The sequence below is a fragment of the Hippocampus zosterae genome, chromosome 4 (assembly GCF_025434085.1).
Source record: "Hippocampus zosterae strain Florida chromosome 4, ASM2543408v3, whole genome shotgun sequence".
Classification (NCBI taxonomy): domain Eukaryota; kingdom Metazoa; phylum Chordata; class Actinopteri; order Syngnathiformes; family Syngnathidae; genus Hippocampus; species Hippocampus zosterae.
In genome coordinates this window covers 9,288,304-9,308,103 of record NC_067454.1, presented here as the reverse complement: position 1 = coordinate 9,308,103, position 19,800 = coordinate 9,288,304, and the positions used below count along the sequence as shown (strand labels likewise).

Genomic DNA, 19,800 nt, shown 5'->3' with positions numbered 1-19,800 from the left:
CACAGAGGAACTCACCTCTTGGTTCGACTCGTCGTGCCGGGCCATCCTGGATTTGGTGGCTCCTTCAAAAATTGTGCTGCCAAAGCCTAAACCCGAGCCATGGTTTAACGACATTACCCGCGCAGCTAGGCAGGAGTGTCGCAAAGCTGAACGCAAGTGGAAAAGAGACAAATTGCATGTCTCTTCTCAAATTTGGAAAGACAGCTGGCGTATCTACCAGCTCACAGTAAAAGAGGCCAAAAGAAAATATCTGTCGGACCTTATTCTCGCCAACCGTCACAACCCTCGTGCACTATTTAAAACGATAGATTCTGTACTCAAACCCCCTCTGCCTACTTGCTCGGATTCTTCAGCCGAGATGTGCAACAGATTCCTTCAGTTCTTTATTGATAAGGTCTCTACAGCTAGGATTCCGGTCCCAAATACCGCATCTGACCCCTCTGTCCATGTTCCATGTTCAGCTGTCCTAAATTCTTTTGATACTGTGTCCTTGGCGCTTTTGGAGGATGTAGTTCGCCAGACGAAGCCATCTGGCTCCCCTTGCGACTCTCTTCCCCCACGCTTCTTTCAGGAGGTTCTCCCGAGTGTTGGTGCATCGGTCTTGGATATCATCAACAGCAGCCTTTCTTCTGGTGTAGTTCCCCAACAGTTTAAACATGCTGTGGTCCAACCCTTGATCAAGAAACCTGGTCTTGATCCAGATGAGCTGTCAAGTTACAGACCCATTTCCAAACTGCCTTTCATTTCCAAAATTCTGGAAAAAGTGGTGCACATGCAGTTGAAACTTTTCTTGGATGAACATAACATCTTGGAGGTCTTCCAGTCAGGTTTCAAGACGATGCATAGCACGGAGTCAGCCCTGTTACGCGTTTCTAATGACATCCTCCTGGCAAATGACTCTGGAGACCACGTGTGTCTGGTTTTATTGGACTTAACTGCAGCATTTGATACAGTGGATCACAGTATTCTGCTGACTCGTTTGCAGCACTTGGTGGGCATTGGCGGGAGTGCTCTTGATTGGTTTAGGTCCTATCTAGCTGACAGGACCTTTTGTGTCAGCCTTGGCTGCTCTGAATCACGCACTGCTCCCCTGTCATGTGGTGTTCCACAGGGCTCAATTCTGGGGCCTCTGCTGTTCTCGCTGTATCTGCTCCCATTGGGTTCCATCTTAAGGAAACATGGTATTCCTTTCCACTGCTATGCAGATGACTGCCAGATCTATGTCCCACTGAGCAAGAAAGACACCTTCTCATTAAGGCCACTCCTATCCTGTCTGGAAGAAATCAAAACCTGGATGGCACAAAATTTCTTGAAGTTCAACGAAAAGAAGACAGAGGTGATATTGTTTGGCCCCAGTGGACCTTGTACATTCCATCCTGTAGACTTGGGCCCCCTATCTCCTTATCTGAAATCAACGGTCTCAAACTTGGGACTTAAACTGGACAGTGATTTCAAACTCGATCGGCAAATTGGTGCCGTTGTTAAATCCAGCTTCTTTCACCTAAGACAGCTGGCCAAAATAAAACCTCTCCTCTCACATGAACACTTTGAGACAGTAATTCATGCCTTTGTCACATCCCGGCTCGATTACTGCAACGCCATGTACTTTGGAGTCAGCCAGTCCTCCATCAAGCGCCTTCAGCTGGTACAGAATGCCGCTGCTCGCCTCTTGACTGGTACTCGTAAGAGGGAGCATATAACTCCTACTTTGGCATCCCTTCACTGGCTCCCCATTCATTTTAGAATTATTTTTAAGATCCTCCTCTTTGTTTTCAAATCTCTGAATAATCTCGCGCCACCTTACCTCTCTGAGCTCATACGCCCCTACACCCCTGCCCGGCGCCTCAGGTCTGTGGACCAGTCTTTGCTAGACGTACCAAGAACTAAACTGAGGCTCAGAGGGGATCGAGCCTTTTCTGTTGCTGGTCCATCTCTCTGGAATGACCTCCCACTGAACATTCGGCAAGCCTCCTCGCTGCCCATCTTTAAAGCCCTCCTCAAAACTCACTTGTATTCTTTGGCGTTTGACTCAGCATGACTTAGATTTGCTATTGGTTTTACTGCTTGGTGCTTTCTACCGCCTTATTACTTATTACTTATTACTGATTCGTCTTACTGTTTATTGTATATGTTAAATCGCTCCATGTACAGCACTTTGTATGCAGCGATGGCTGTTTGAAAGTGCTCTATAAATACTGTTGACTTGACTTGACTTGTTGTTGACTTAACACAACTCCCATTGCCAACGGATGTGCTGTCCTGCGTCCATATTCAGGGTTCGGCGACACAAATTATGCCGCACTGTATAATTTTCTTCCCCACTGTATGAATGTGATGAAACGAATCATTTTAGACTGTATCTAGTACTCGGTGAACCATATCGCTGCCATCTAAACCTCCTAAGCCACAACTTGGTAAAATTGCATAAAAAAAAACTAATCTACATACGATTGGTCAGTCCACACTTTGGGTCTTACATTTCCAAATTATTGCACATTTTCATGTTGGAAATGGCTTGCTCTCCTTAACGAAGCAATGTTAATTGTTGAACATGATTTTGGAGGTACGAAGATTCCGCCCGATGCCGACGATATGTACGTCTACTGAAGAATTTCCGACGGAAAGGTTTGGTCATGTAACAGTTTCCACAGAGTGTACGTGTAAAACTACTGTGACACCGTCTGTCGGAAAAATGACCTCCTTTGTTCAAGGTATGATAAGAACCCCGAGTTGTCTATTGGGTACGTATATTCAATAGTTTGCCATCAATACTTTTCAAGGTTGAAATGACATTAATCGTTTTTGTTTTTTAATGATGAAGTGATTGCCAACTCTTCAATGTGCCGCCCGCCATGTTCAGCGCTTCAACTCGACTTCTGAGTTTCAAAATGTTTCCCAATGACCTAGGAAGACAAAGGAGAAAGAGTCGGGATCCTTGGATGCCAGACAGTATTGTGCGGACATTCCTATTCACAAAATAACGAATGAACCATGTCCATTTAACACCAGCTTTTCACTAGTGTAGATTTTGTGCATACCGTACGTGACCTCACTTTTATGTTGCTGTGCGTTAACACTTTGTCAGAAAGCAATCATAAGTTCATTTGGCAAACAAAACAGGCTTTGCAGTGTGTGGTAAATCCATGTAATTTGTGATTCATCATTATAAGATATCCCATTTGGACATGGCTTTGCGTAATGAAGTGTGCACTTGGTTCAAGGCCATTTGCCCTACTATTACGTTTTCACGCTTTAATGGTTGGGCTAATGTCATTAATATTCGATTGCAATTAAATGATCAACATGAATGAGAAAAAAAACACATGTGGCTACCGCACACCTAACGTTTTCATATAATCGCCTCCATTAACTGAAACAGTTAGGCACTGGCGTATGGTGTAGGGTTTTAGGCAATTTCAAATGACTGCTGAGGATTTTAGAAAAAAAAAAAATCTGAGGCAAAACAACTGCATTACAGGTTGCAAAATTATCCATCCATCCATTTTCTAATCCGTTTATCCTCACAAGGGTCGCAGGCGTGCCAGAGCCTATGCTAGCTGTCTTTGGGCAGTAAGCGAGGTACACCCTGAACTGGTTGCCAGCCAATAGCAGGGCACACATAGACGAACGACTATTGACACTCACAACCCCAGGACAATGTAGAGTGTTCCATTAACCTGCTGTGCATGTTTTGGGAAATCGGGGAGGAAACCAGAGTACCCGGAGAAAAGCCACACAGGCACGGGGAGAACATGCAAACTCCACACAGGAAGGCCGTAGCCGGAATCGAACCCACGTCGTCTGCACTGTGAGGTGGGCGTGCTAACCAGTCGTCAACTGTTGTGCCTGCAAAAATATAAATACAGAAAACAAATGAAGATAGAAAATGTATAAATATAGAGAAATAGTAAAGTGCTTAATTGAAAAGCTTTGACAAATTCACATACATTTAAAAACAATCCAAACCAAGTTAAAATATGTAGCTACTTCTCACCACAGGGTGAAGTCAAGATGAACCCTGGTTGTGGTTGATGGTTAAGAGATAGATGCACATCTCAGCATAAAGAGAATGTAAGATGACTGAGTGAATATTGCATCAAGAGGAGATATTTCACTTGCAGCTGGGCCAGTGTCGTCCACGTGGCGTTTGCAATGGCCGCTTTTGGTTTATGCACATGGATGGTTGTGTTGGACCAAAAGGGACAGCTTTTGAAAAGGTCTCGTGAGAAGTTATGAGTTGGCAGTTGGATGTTATGTCAAAACAAGTCAACATGCCAAATCATTATCTGAAATTGATGTCACTTTTGTACCAACTAGTCTCGATCCGGTGGTAAATATGGCGCGGTGGTGATCTTTCTGCATGTCATACAACGGCAATTAAAAAGATCATATTTCAGAGGTCGTCGTTTGCAGAGAAAGCATGTCTACGATGTGCATACTTTCCTTAATCTTTTTTTGCTGTGATTATTATGTATCTTATTTTGGTGTTCTGTTTATCTTTCCTGTTTTCCACAAGTCTCTGGACCAACTTGCCTAACCTAGGACCTCGGGTATCTCGTATTTAGTGCCATATTACGTGGAAGTGAAGAAAATACCTTGAATCCTTGAATTTTATACTAAATACTGGCAACAACTGACAATTCTAAGATTTTAGTTTTTTCATTTGAGATTCCAAGTTTGTTCAAATACACACAGACACACATATACATATGTCCTATTTAGGACCACTATTGGCATTTTAACACGTCTTTTTTTTGGAGGGGTGGGGGGGTCACAATGTCAGGTCAGATGTGGCCCACGGGCCACACGTTGCCCAGGCCTCCCCTTCGGCCAAAACAAGAATATGCTCAATAGGCTGTATATTTCTGGCTAGTTTTTCACTGCCTTCGGCACTTCTGAGAGTCACTGGGATGAGGGTGATGGGGAAAACGGATGCATGGTGAGTTTACTCTTACCACCAAAACTGCTCCTGAGAAAGACCCTCATTATCCTTATTTGTTGAAGAAAGCGGCTGTCATCCTGTTTTTCTTTTTTTTTTAAATCTCATGCTGATTTTATGTTACGCACTGTATCTCAGTTGTCGGTATGTTAGGTTTTGACATCTCTTTGACAACTCTTTCATCCTTGAGAAAAAAAAATAGCTGAATTGTTCTCAAAATGATGTCCTTTCAGATGTGATACTGCAGTCTTTTTTTTCCAGGCCAGTCTAAATGAAAAAGCACTGCAGACAGAGAGTGGAGAATGAAATCTGCACCTAGGGCTGCTTTATCTCCAAGAGGTGGGCTTTAAAGGCCCTAAAATGGATCCAATTACGGAGAGGGCTTTTTTTCGGAACCGTGTGTAATTGTGTAACCCTCATTTTCCTGGCACGGGGGCTCCGACAGAGGCCTCTCATCTCCCCTAAGCCTCCTCTTTCTGAGGCACAACGCTGAAATGAGATCTCGTCTTAGCGGCGGAATTGCCGAAAGTATTGCAATGAACACCAAGAGAACAAAATCACCTTCTTACAGAGAAATCCCTCAGAAAAAAAAGAGGCTTGCACTCCCATATCATTACTGGCCTCTGAGCTGACTTTGAAATGCCGCGATAAAGTGAAGAGGTCTGTGTGATGTTTACTCATGATCACCTCCTGCACTTGAGAGGACATTGAAAAGGATTACGTTCATGTGATCTCATTTTAACTGGATACAAAGATACTACCTAACTGGTGATGTGTAAAAATCCGAAGCAGTCATGGAATTTGTTGTTAGTGGTGCTAGAATTACTTGATATATTGTACAGAGCGTTCTGGGCTGGGTTGGACTATGCACCAAAAAGAAAAATGTCCCTGTCATTTTTGGCTTAGACCGGCCCATCATAATAAGCAGACCACAATCGACTAGTAATGTGTGTACAGTATGTGTTCCGTGCAAAGGCTGAATTTTCACATTTCACATGCAACAGGGACATTGAGTTGTCAAAATCTGCTGAAAGTGATGCCCATTATAAATGTATTGAAAAACCTTTTATTAACCCCCGCCCCAACTTCCTAAAAAAGCAGGGATAAACCTCCAATAAATGTTTTCTATGAAAATCATTGAGTTGGTGCACCCCCCCCCCCCAAACTTCCCCAGTATACAGCAAAAGCATGACCTATATGTGCGCATACATACATACATATAACATGCAGTTTGGTTACTCAAAGAGAATGCACGTGCTACTTAAACTCCTGTACAATTCTGTATGTATCAGATGTGTACATTCTTGGAAAAGTTGTTGAACTGAGCATGTGTATTTGTTGAAGTTCACCATGTGTCCCTCACATCTCGTAAGAATCAGCTGCATCCTCTGTTAAGGCCCTCTTAATAGCTCATAAATGTTTTATGGTGGCGCATGATAGTGTAATGACATCTGGCAGTTCTGGCTTCCTTGCCTGTTCTTTCATGCGGCGCTGAGAGACTGCTGGAAAAAAAATGTATGTTTTACTGCGATAGCAAGATGTTAATGATGCCAACTTTGTGGTTTCAGATCAAGAAAACTGTCAGCGATGTTGTAAAAATGTGAGTTTTTGTGGGGGGAAAAAATACCGCAAAAGATGATATTGATGTGAGGTAGTGGCCACTCCATGCTGAATGGGTTGTGAAATTCTTCCTGCCAATATTCCATCTTTGGAGGTAGCATCACAGCTGTAGTGGGTGTGATAAATATTTTACATGAAACATTGAATAAAAGGTAAAGACAGATAAATGCTTTACCTTGAATGGCACACATGCGGTAATCTCCGTGGTCATATTGTGATTGGGGCAAGTGGTGCAGTGCCCTTTCAAAGCCAGCAGATGGTGCGGTTTTGTGGATTTTTTCCCCCAACGATCAATACAGGCTAGCCAGTCACTAGTTTTCTATGAACTCGCGGTTAAAATGACTGTGCTTAAAAGTCGGTGTGACAATATATTACATTTGCCGGTTTCAAGTTATTTCAGTGACTTGTTCACGCAAAGGGTGTCAGCAATTATTTCCATGCCTTCCTAGCTTGTGCCTACACTGAAAAGCACACAAATTAATTTGCTAGTCGCCTTTTAGTTGTATTTTTCAGAGTACAAAGGATGTTCTTAACAGTTTTACACATTCCCTACTAAAGTGTCAGCTGTGCACACCAAAAAAAACCCCCAAACAACAATCACTGCCAATCATGCATTAAGATACTGCAGGTGTGAATTATGTGAGGTCTAAATTGTACGTGGCTTAATCCTAAAACGTGACTTCATGATGATTGGAAGGTTTCTGGGCACCTTGAGGAACAAGCGCGGAATTAATCTTCTGTTGCCACATTTCGTCACTCTTTACTCGGGTTGGCTGCCAGCCATTTTACAACACGATGCCTTGTTCGTACACAAGAGGCTGGACCCCGACTGTTTTTAGCTCATATGCTGAATATCTCCGTTTATTTCATCATGGTTCAATACATTTTCTTTTTAATCAGTTTGGTTTCTCTAAAAGCTTTTGAGCTTTTGAGGTCAGGTTTCTCACAATGTGACGCCTCACTCCCAGAAACACTTCATTATACGCGGCTTTTCCGTTTGCATGATATGCTGTGTGATTTTAAGAGCTTCGTGATCGCGTCGTCTGTGTGACGTTAATCTCAGCATTTAAAAGTGTTCAAGGGATTTGTCTCATATCGAAGCAATATGTGATGTTCCCAAAGCACTTTTTAAAATCTCTATGCAGTATGCGTTACTTTTGATGACCTGAGGATTAAAGAGCAGTTGATGAGATCGACACAGATGCTTCAATGTTGGAATCATTATCTTACACAGTATTTATTACAAAGAAGAAACAGCTCGGTGAGGTGTATCAGGCAACCGTTCGCAGTTGACCATTGTCATTACTGATAAGATGAATTTTTCAAGTGTTTTTTTTTAATCTATTGCATATTTTACACTATACATTCGGAAATAATAATGTTTAAAAACTAGATATGTGAGGATAAACTACAACCTTAATGTCTTAAAATTAACAGGGGTTAATATGTTTATAATTCCATAACATCAGAAGTTATTTTTACTGTGTGGATAGTGAACATTTTGTCCTCAAAATAAATGTCAGTTATTTCCTATGGGAAATATCGTCACATAGAACATTGGATCATAAAATCAACTTGAGTCAGGTTATTTTTGTTAAGGGGTGTTCTTTACGAGGCTGGTGTCATGGGTTCTCAACATCTCGGGGCCTCCCATCGGCTTCTACAATGTGCTAATGTCAAGTCGACCATGTGTTTTCCCATAGATACAATGATATTTCCCCCTTATCCTTTCTCGTTTACGGTTGAAAAATGCTCAAACTGGTGAAGCATCCATTGGAAAAGGTGCTACTTGACAACAAAAACCAAACTAGCGCCGGAGTCACGCACCGTCTGCAGCTCTCATGTATCATTCATTGGCTCGGAGAACTTTTCAGGACCCCCAACCTCTGCCGGCAAAACTTTGTGCGTGTGTGTGTGTGTGTGTTAAATGTCAGTTTAAGCTCCACTGGGCGCGCACACATCCTCACCCCCCATATGTATTTTTATTTATATATTCTGCAAACAAGCAGAGTTTGGAAGACAAAGGCGTGACATTGGTACAAATCACTCGCGATTTCAGGCACTTAACATGAGTGTTTTTGCTTGAGCATTTCCAGGAGGTCCACAGTTTACAATGGCCCCGAACTACGGTGCTTCGTTGTTACGTCCAGTGAGCAAACCAACCACAGAGGTAAGGAGAACAGAAAACTTCCCTCATTTGTTTAATATGTGTGTGTGTGTGTGTGTGTACACATATACACACACACATACACACACACACACACACACACCAATACATATTTAGATACCTATAGATGATAGCGTTCCACACTCATAGTAATGACAGAATTTTGAAGATATTTAAATTGTTCTGGTAGTGAATTTTCTATAGGTTGGCAGCTCTATTGATTGGCTTTGCTCATTCAGGACCTGTTGTCCACTCAGTCTATATCCTGTCAAAATGTTCATATGAGCAAAGTTGTGTTCATTTTTTCCCTTAATATGAGCACTATGCAAAGCACTGGTAATAGGGAGGGGGGGACTATTTTGTGTGAAGTGTTTTTTTGTTTTTGTTATTGTTGTATTGTGCCAAGTTAGCAATGTATTTGTTTTAATATAATTGATCCCAGTGTATTGTTTTATAAATGTATCTTTAATTCAAATAAGGTTGAGGGGGTGAGTACTATTGTCACCTTTGATCATAGCGACATATAATATGTCAGTGCAAATTATCACAATATAACACAATGCGGCTGAACAAATGCATAACACACCCATACGTAACGTAACACAGAGACATAAAGCAAAACAACGTCGCGCAAAGCAATGTTATGCAAATCAATATAATGCATCAAAATGTAACTTCATGCAACATTATGCAAATCAAATTATTGCAATGTGCCAGTGTATTAAAATCTACTGAAACACAATGTACCACTATTTTCATTTCACTGATTCTCATCTGCTGAATTTATATGTAGATGCTATTTTTCCCCACATATAATGGTGACTGTATTTGTGACTTTACCAGTATAGGTTAGTGATAGAAACGCACAGATTCTTTTTCCGTCTGCGACGTAGGAACTTAACTCTGTCGAATGCCGACTTCCCAAATTGGGGTCTTTTGTTAACACAGTACAATAAAAATATATGGCTGGCTGTATGGAGAACATGTCTCACAATACACCCTTTTGGATGCATGCACAACCCTTTTGTGGTCCCATCACGATTAAAGTTAGGCCACGCTGCAGGGGATTCAATCACAGTGGACTTTGACCTATGGCGAGCAGTGTCATTCGTTGCAATGAGATCAGGCCTGAAGAGTTGGCTTCATGGCAAGTTTAAGTGTGTGTGAGGAGTGCTAATGAATTCAGCTTCCGGCCATGCCTCGGCTGATAGACCCAATATATGTATACAGATCTATGTGTGTGTGTGTGTATAAATATGTTGTGAAAGCGCTATATAAATCAGCATGTATTGTATGTATTGTATTGTATTGTATATATGGCAGTCGGGCAAGACTCCAGTAATGCAGCTATAAGCATAATCGGGCTTCAAGCAGCTTTTGTAACCTGCATACTGTATATCACAGGATTACAACCCGTGTAAAAGTTCACATCAGGTCTATTCATCAGGTGCTGTGATGCATGGCGTAATTTTCAGTGTCAGCACTACGTGTACAAAAGAGTAAATCAGATAGGCAAAGTGTTTGTGCATGTGTGTGTGCGTGTCCGTGTGTGTGTGTGAAAAGAATGGTCGTGCTGAGAAGCACTCACTGGCATTAAGTTGCAGTGGAATATGATTACGTTTGATTCAATGCTGCTCTTTCCGACTTTGTGCCACATGTGTTTATGGTGTTTATTCAGCCTTGATAGAGCAGTAAAACTTGTAACATTAGTCATAGAATGTCCAATAACCTCTGCAAAGTGTCTGTGCCGAGATATATACTGTGCGCAAAGTATATAGTGTCTCGTAATGCGACGTATCGCAACGCGACGTGATTACATAGCATATGGTAACAACATATCGTATCAGGACTTATCATAATACAACACATCGTAACACATCGTAACTGCAATAATCATGCCACACGTATAAGTTAGATGTATTTTTGGAAAACGGGAAGTGCATTAACATTAATTTGTGAAAAATATTTGAAAGAAATTTTCCTTTTCTAGCACATAGGAAAAGTCACGGATCTTTGAGTTGAGTACTTTGCGTTCGGTTCTCAATATGGGCATGAAAACAAATGTGTTGCATTATATGTCTGCATTTTTTTTTACATTGTATAGGGTTACTTTAAGGTCTCTTATTTAATTGTCCCCGCAAATGCTCGCCAATTCCGTCGGCTCTCCCAGTCAAATAGCTTGGTGCCAAGAATCTCTGCTGAATGATAGTGCCAATTAAATTATTTAGCATCTGAATAGAGTGTATATTAACAGATGGAGGCCCACGGTGAGGCTGATAATATTCTCATACTGCAGGGTTCACTGGCTTCATCTAACATTTACTCATGCACCATTTGGTGAAATTAGCCGGCGCTACACGGCCGACCCAGCGCAGGCAGGAGCTGCTCTCCAATAAGTCGATGGGAGGTATTGTATTACATGCTCCCAATGATGAGCGGCACACACCAAAAAGGATGAGACGTCCTGAAATGACGCATACCTCAGAGGATTGCTTTGGAATCCGAAGTGCAAAAATGACACAGAATGTGTGAAGTGGAACGGGAGGATTCCGAGATTCACCGGTTGCCCGGCGCCTATTTGATTTGGGCTCTGGTATTCTGGCGTACCAGGTTGGCCTGTGCCGGAAGACTGTGATCCACGCTGAAGCTTAATTCAATCCTTAATTATTCAATTGACCCGGCAGCTGGTGATCAGTGGAAATGAAGCATGAAGAGGGGATTTTATTAAAACCTGTTATCCTAAATTATATAAGCAATGTCAACTCAAATGAATATTAGCCGGGCTTGCACATAATGCTAATTAGAACAGCAACTAAGTACACATCTTATTAAAACTCACCGTTTAGATCTCACACTGTGTAAACCGCATGTACCTCCTGCCACTAAGTGAATGTGTGTCCCAAATAGTGCTTCCGAACCACAATTTTATTTCAATGGTTGAATCTCTTTTTCGGTCAAAACGGTGAGGTAAAAAAGCTCTGTTTAGATTGAGACATTTTCATCTCTTCAAGGTCTTTTGGTCCCAAGTTGGTGGCTCTTCCTGTATCTGTCAACAAATTTGGGGGCGCCCGAGAGCTGTAAAAGTGTCCTAGTTTTTCTTTTTTTTTTTGTTTGATTGTTCTCTATCATCTCTCAGGCATGGCTCACCCTGAGAAGCCATTAGCCCTGTCAAATAAAAACTTTTATCTCTTAATTCTTCCGGGGACTTAAACCTTTAAGTCTCCAAATGCAGTTGTAACGCCCCCCCACCCCCACCCCTTTCCCACAAGTCCCAGTCCCCTCCCAGCTTAGTTTATTTTACGAGTACTCATCGGGTTTATCACGGTGTAAACAAAGCGAGAACAGTGCCCTGGTGGAATTTTGGAAGACACACTTTTACAAGCGCAGATGGGATTCGAGACATTGATTATTGCAATGATTGTAGCCATGTTCTTCTGGTGGAGGTGGCGCGATCACAGGGACTTGAGCTCCGACGAAGGCCAGATGTCTCCTTCCAACCTGGGCCAATAAGTGTCATATTTACTTGTATCATTTGCTGTAATTAACTTCCCAATGGCATGGTAATGATGCAGTTCCACCGCCCCACCCCAACCCCCCATCCCCCGCCATGTGAAAAGTTCGACCTCATCAACAGTTTGGCTCACACTTTGTGAATCAATTTAGAATGAATAACCCCCACCCCCCTCCCTTTTTTTTTTGCATTGTCGATCTTCACATGCAACTAGAAATTACAATTCCTTTCGATAATTCATGAGAGTACTGAGCCACAATGCTCAGAAATAAATGATAAGAGGCCTGTAACTGTGTCTGTCAAAATCTAAATCTAAATTATAACGGATGTCCAATGGATGGACAGACTCCTCACTAGCTCGACAAGGTTCTTCTGGACTGTAGAAGTCATAAATTGGGGGGAAGTAATGCAAAACTCCCTGACATCTTCTCAGATTATATTTTATTTTTTATTTTTTGCTGTACAGGATTTGATCCAGACGCTACCGGATTTTGTCAGCTAAAGCACTGTATCTGCAGAGATCATTGCCGCCATTCAAAAATCTCAAAACACAATTGCATTCGAGGGGATGCTCCTCTATTAGCATTCACAAAATAACACAAATTTAAGTGCCAACTATCCTGAATGTGAATTCTTGACCGATACTTATGATCAACATGATATCTCACTATTTACAAACATTATTTTTGCCATGCAAAAACATTAGTGTCACAGTGTCTTATTTGGCATTCACATCCAAATCATTTCCAGCACTCATCATTACTGACAATGGTCGTCTCACAGCAGTTACGGAGTGGCATGTTTTAATAAACAGCGTTAGTGTGAATTTTTTATGTCTTGGCATTCAGATACAAATGATGTCCAACATTATTGCATTATTGTCGATGTGTAAATAAATAAATAACTGCCGTCAACGTTTTGATGCACAATATCCTGTGCATCTTTTTCAGCATTCTCGGTATAGAATCGGCATCAGTATTCGTCTTCCACCATTCACAAATTTAAAATACTTGTTTTTTAGCATTCAGATGGAAATTATTTCCAGTATACATTATTACTGGCTATAGGTGTCTCTCAGCATTTGTGCTAGTTATCTCTCAGCATTCACCTTTTTTGGAGGCACACTTGCATGAATAGGAATGCTATCCCGTCTGAATTTACATTTGTGTTACGAAACCTGGCACATTGCCTTGGGAAAGGCACATTATAACATTAATAATTAAAGTCTTGCGCTTTCTTCCAGCGCCTCTTTTTTTTTTTTTTAAGAGCCTGCAGGACATTGAAGTTAACTGTTTCTATAAAATGCTCAAACTTGCTTTCTTTGTTAAACGTCTCCAATTGCAGCTATTAATATTTAAAAAATCTTCCATTTGCCAAAGGTCGCCAGCCTGCCAGAGCAGATGGAGCCAAGTCGGGACGGTGCAAAGTGATGGCCGTGCGTGCTCGAAGGGGGAGGAAAAAAAAACAAAATAACCTAAGACTGCGTAGCAAAATAAGGAGAGCAAAATATTAAACAGTGTGCAACTCTCCGTAGGTTACGGTGGCATGCACAGACAATAATGAAACCACATTTTAGTAATGTAAAGCCCACAATTTTTGTATTCCTATGGGAAAATCCATCCGCAAAGCCAGTTTCATTTCACAAGATAACATTTGAACGGCATCTCTCTCATATGTAGGTCCACAAAAAAGTCTCAAGTAGCCATGTTTGAAAAGACACAGAAAGTTTGGTCTGAAGCAGCCATTTTGAAGCCTGGGCCATTTCCCCGATGTCCTTGGAGAACCACTTTTTGCTTGAGATCTCATCCGAGAGCCAAGATCCAAATTGTCCTCTAATGTGAATACGAGTGTGAATGCTTGTTGGTCGGTATGTGGCCTGCCTGTGGCTGGCTGGTGCACAGTCTAGAGTGTTCATGTACGGAATAAGTTTCTCATTCAAGCTGTGACCGCAAGTTTTATGACAGTTTAAAAATCTCGCCTGGCATCCGCGGCAATAACGGCCTGTCACATCTGCTCATCCTGTCTCCCCACATTGTGTCATGAATATCCCTTTTTGTCCATGGTGGACTGAATCGCAGCTGCTGTGGCCACCAGGAACACAGGGTAAATGTAGCCAACCAAACTCATGGCCTATGATTTCTTGGGGCGGCACGGTAGTCGACTGATTAGCACACCAGCCTAACAGTGGAGAGGCGCTGAATTCGATTCCGGATCCGGCCTAGCTGTGTGGAGATTTGCATGTTACCCCCGTGCCTGCGTGGGTTTTCTCCGGGTATTGCGGTTTCCTCTCACGTTCCAAAAACATGCGTTGCAGGTCAATGGAACACTTTAAATTCCGCCTGGGTGTGATTGTGAGTGTGGCCGCGAATGCTTGTTCGGTCTATGTGTGCCTTGCGATTGCCTGGCAACCAATTCAGGGTCGATGATTTATTGTGAATTTTTTTTTTTGTTTTTTTTTTTTGTAATACCTTGTGCTGTAAACAGAATCTATCCTTTTTTTCCATGCGTATAGTCCTCGGTCATGACGAACATATGAATGGAAGAAAGAATTGCTAATTCTGCTGGGGGATTTTTGGGGGTTTTTTTTTGAGGACTTTTATTTCCATCCCTGCCACATAATACAATGTGGTAAGATTCTGACTGCCCATTCCTGTCTTGTAGTATCCAACCAACCAACAAAAAGAAACGAAACACCAATACAATTCTCAACTGTTTTCATTAGACTTTTCGTCGGGAGTCAACATAGAAATGTTGCGTCCAACCGTTATTGCATAAACCAGAAAGTATGAGGAATTTACTCACCTCACCCCAGAATAAAAAATGGCACATTCCTATCAGTCCATCTGTGAAGTGTTCATCTTCGAACCTGTATGTGACCTACCAATAACACACAAACAAGAATACTATGCATTATTATAATTATTTTAATGGTCAACATCTGCACTCTACTTACTGTAACTCTAGCTGCAGATGCAGCCGTTTCATGTTATTATTTTGCGCCACGGCGTCTTCATCTCTTCAACCAAGACGTTAGGCCTGGCAGGAAACCCAAGCGACATAAGCTATCATGTGAAACACAAAAGTGGAGGGCCCAGAGAGACACTCGGGTGTAATGCACAACAGCAACACTGGAGAACATTAATAACAGCACTTTAACTGGGCGGCCGAAGTGTCGGGCTCACGTGCGTAGTGGCACTCTGGCAAAGGAGAGCCACTGGTGGTTGATGAGGCGGTAAGGAGGAGGAGGAGGCGGGACACATGCCAGGATTCCAGGTAGACACACACACTCATACACACACATGTTGGCAAGCAAGGAGGAGACACTTGAGGAAACAGGTTCACACATGGAGAAAACGGGCACAGTCACATTGAGGCTTTTTATAACTCTACCAAGGAGGTTATCCTTGTGGTGGTGTGTTTTCTTCTCTTTTATCGCATTGGGGGACAGTTGAGCTTTGGTCAAGGAAGAACTAATCACAGGCGATTCTCCCTTTATAATGATACATCATTAGACATGGTTCAGAAGTTTAAAACGTAATAAAGTCAAACATGTCCTGTGCCATCAGAAGGCCTACTTTGTTGCTGACAGACTCAGTGTTTTTTCAAATTAATTGTTTTAAATTTACAGTATGGTGTAGAAATGTTTTCCATGCAAATTTTCTTTCATGATAACTCTACTCCTGAGATTAGTGATTTAGTGTCCAATCATAGTGCAAATGCAGGGTCACGTCATTGCCATCAGAATGGAACGTCGGCATAAACCGAGCACGTCCCCGCCCGATATTTATGCCGCTGTCCATAACGGTGCGAAGCAGGACACAAGGTTGGACCGGAGAGGAAGAGTATCGATTGTAAATCTTGATTAATTGATTGCTAGAAGGCAGTTAATTGGAGTGGAATTGAGTCGAACAAGCTGTCGGGTCTTAATGGGGTTGACTACTTGGCTGCAACCAGCAGAGATTCACTCTCCGCTAGGTTGCTGTTGAAAGAAGAACGTGACATCAGCTAACGGAAATGCAGCCATGTCCGAGGCATGGGACAAATCATGCGGGCAAGATGACACTGAAATCGACATGGAAAAAAAAAGAGAACCTCCCATTCTTTCAAAATATTTTAGGTATGAAAAAAAATATTCATAGTTCATCAAGGATGTGTAGTCAAATGCCCATTCCTTATCAGAAGCAGGATTTAAGTATTTTGTGCTTACATTTTTGCTGTGGAGTGGCCCGGTGGTTGACTGGTTAGCGCATTGGCCTCACGGTGCAGAGGTGCAGGGCTCGATTCTGGCTTTGGCCTTTTTGTGTGGAGTTTGCATGTTCTTCCCGAGCCTGCGCGGGTTTTCTCCGGGTACTCCACTTTCCTTCCAGTTTCCAAAAATATGTGTGACAGATGAATGAAACATTCTCAATTGTCCCCAGTTGTGCTTGTGAGCGTGAATGGTTGTTCATATCCTCAAATTGGATCATTTCACTTAGTTGGTCCAAAAAGTATTATTTATTAACGGCAAATAATGTATTTTTGTTAATCTCGCGATGTCAACGAAATATAGTGAATGCCTATGCTACACAGATATGCTCTTCCACTGCATGGCAAAAAATCAGTAATCAACCTGCAGCACCATCATTTTCCATTCATATATCCGAATAAGTCACGGCATGCATTAACTCAAATACAAGTGCTATCCCGCTTCTGATGCTACTTAGGAAGCCATGAAACCGCCGGCTTGACCCCGTCCTCCAATTGGCTTTTACAGGTCGCATAAGAGTGTCTTGAGAACCATTCTAGATGAAATAACTAATTCTCATATCAGGGATCGGACTATTTGAGTCCAAATTCTGGCTCCAAGCATCATTCGTCACGATGGGCCCATTTCAAAGATCTCTTGCTTCGCAGGGTAAAAAAGATCTCGTAAAAGAACCACCCCACAATTGTAATTCCTTCTTGAGTCTTCACACTTCTATAATGCTTACATTCCTTCTTCCAATGTAAATGTCATAAATTGCTAAAAGTGGCCTATTTCAAGCCTTTCTGTTTGAGATGAAAATCACGCTTTACAGTAAATAAGAATCCAGCCCTCAGCTGAACCTTTCTGCTTGAGCTTGAAATGAAAGGTCACAGGTCGGCCGCTCGCCTTGAAGAGATGCCTCAGGCGCAATATATCGATTTCATTACTGTTTGTTGGCTCGTATGTTCGTTGTACAAGCGTTATGTAAAAAAAATAAAAGAAAAAAACTGACATGATCAATTGCTAGAAAACTTTAAAAGCTCCCCCTCACTCTCAGGCCATTTTGCAAAGTCTGGGTATGTTACTTCCTCTGCGTACGCTAAATATTACAGTCGCGACATGTTTGGTCATTCTCTGTGAACCTGGAAGTAGCCTGCTAACTTAGAAACATAGAGAGAGCGTGCTTCCCAATTTTGTTCCACATTTTTTCGGGAATCTATTTTCTATTCTGTTCAAGACACAATGGGACTGTTTGCCACGTGATGAAAAATGGGATAGCCAGCCTTGATGCACCAGAAAGTGTCTTGCTTCTTTTAGGGAGTATCTCAAAGACAGTATCATATTGATGGCAAATTTAAAGTGACTTAAGTAAGGTCCTCCTTTTTAGGACTCATGCAACACAAAGAGAAGAATTGTAATGGGAAATTAATTGTGGCTTGACAGTATTTAGTTGAATTTGTAAGTTGAAGCCTTAGTATGCTGTTATGCATCTCACATGAAAATGGCACAGGCATTCGTCCGGCAGAGAACTTGACGTTGCTTCACGCACCTCAAAGCATTGCTTTTCTTGCCTCCAACAGGGAAAATGAATTATGAAAAGAAAAAAAACCCCATCAGACCTTCCATTAATTAATGGCAAATTATGATAGCAAAACCCAAGTGAAAGAAAGCCAGCCGAGAGAATTTTCAACTTCAAAAACAAATCAGTCGTTACGATGGCTGAGAACACAACATGAAGAGAATTCACCCTTTGGACATAAACATACTAAACAAGATTCATTCTACCCCCGCCCCCACCACCCTTGAGGAATAACATCCACCATAAAGATAAAATATGTTTGTGGTTCCGGGCAGTAGAGTGACGCCATCAAAACAATCCGATTGGTTTCTATAGGATGAAGACATTAGCAAAATAGTTGTCATAATTTCGCCACATCCAGTTCGCGGGTAAATGGAGCCTGTCGCTGCTGATTTTGGGCAAGATGTTGGATACACCCTGGAATGGTCCTATGTCAATTGCAGGACACAACCATACACACTCACAGATATGGACAGTTAGCGGACGCATCAAAGTCTCAGCCCACGTATGAGGAGTCCCCACAGCTCGTGCTTAACTCATTCACTACCAGCCAATTCTGGACTAAGTCTGAAAAGACGTTTAGAAACGTCTTTGGGAGTGAATGAGTTAAAGACCATAATCAACTTGTCTTTTCTCAGAGACACTGACTTTGTATGACATAAACACACATGAGAGCCCCCGGTGTCGTAAAAGCTCAGAATGTCATTAACAAAATTCAACTTCTAACTCAGCGTGCCAATCTCACCACCACCAAAAGTACACGGCCGGTTCAGAGAGTCAAAAGGCGGCTCGAATAGTCTCCAACGCACCCACGACCCAAATGAGGAGGAACGGAATTTAAAAATAAATAAATAAATCACGCTGAGCAATTTGGCCCGTCACATGTGTTTGCTCGAGGGCCGTTATGACTCCATACCGCAAAGGGCCAGCATAATCACAGCATGGGAGCAGTATTTATCACACGGAAGAACTGTGCCCCCCCGCTCTCCTGACACTGGAGCAGACTTTATCCCTCCAAGCCATCTGCACCAAGAGAGAGCACCATGCACCGAGTGACCATAAAAATCCAACATTCACCCGAGCATGTAATATAAGACTCCCAAGCATGGGAGGGATTATGTATTCTGGATGGGCCGAGTTCCACACGGAGATTTAGCGCCGATCTTAGAGAGGAACCTGAGCAAATAATACACACACTCCATCAAGCCATTATCCTTGGACCACACAGGGAGGTGTAGCTCCACATTTCATATTAAAGAGAAAATCAATAGTTACCCCCCCCCCCCTCCATCTGGAAGGGGGGTTGCAGCCTCTAATAGTACTGTTGCTCCGCTTTATATCTTTATATCAAAGCTTGTCTTCCTTGCGTCACATTCTAACTTGTTTATATTGGTTTTTGCATTTGCAAACCACCCAAACTTCTGTGGTTCACACATTCCCCCCACGGTTTGTAGGTTGGTGGTTTGAATCTCGGCTCCGATTTAACTGTGTGCTCACCGGAGCTAGCACAGGTATTCACTCTGGATTTTGGTTTCCTCCAACATTCCAAAAAGTGTTCTTACAGGAGATGTAAATGTGCGTGCAAATGATTTTCAGTGTAAATGCGCCCTCAGACAAGTGGGTACCGTACCTCTAGTCCAAAATCAGCTGTGACCGTAACGAGAATCAGTGGTCTATCAAATGAAGGGTGACTTTCATCTAAAGAGACACTGTATCAATAATTCTGCCTTTAGAAATATAAAAATGGGAACGCTTTATT

General features: G+C 42.2%; 1 long non-coding RNA gene across 2 annotated transcripts; it reads right to left on the bottom strand.

The window, feature by feature from the left end:
- Positions 1 to 11,297: 11,297 nt before the first annotated feature.
- On the bottom strand, positions 11,298 to 19,527 carry LOC127599211 (uncharacterized). Of its 2 annotated transcripts, XR_007962022.1 has the most exons (4): positions 18,012 to 19,527; positions 15,191 to 15,299; positions 15,040 to 15,114; positions 11,298 to 13,679 (listed from the first exon to the last, which is right to left on the bottom strand). It is a non-coding gene; the product is annotated as an uncharacterized LOC127599211 (long non-coding RNA). The 2 variants fall into 2 exon arrangements; XR_007962021.1 differs by lacking the exon at positions 18,012 to 19,527 and having other exon boundaries at positions 15,191 to 16,396.
- Positions 19,528 to 19,800: the final 273 nt, after the last annotated feature.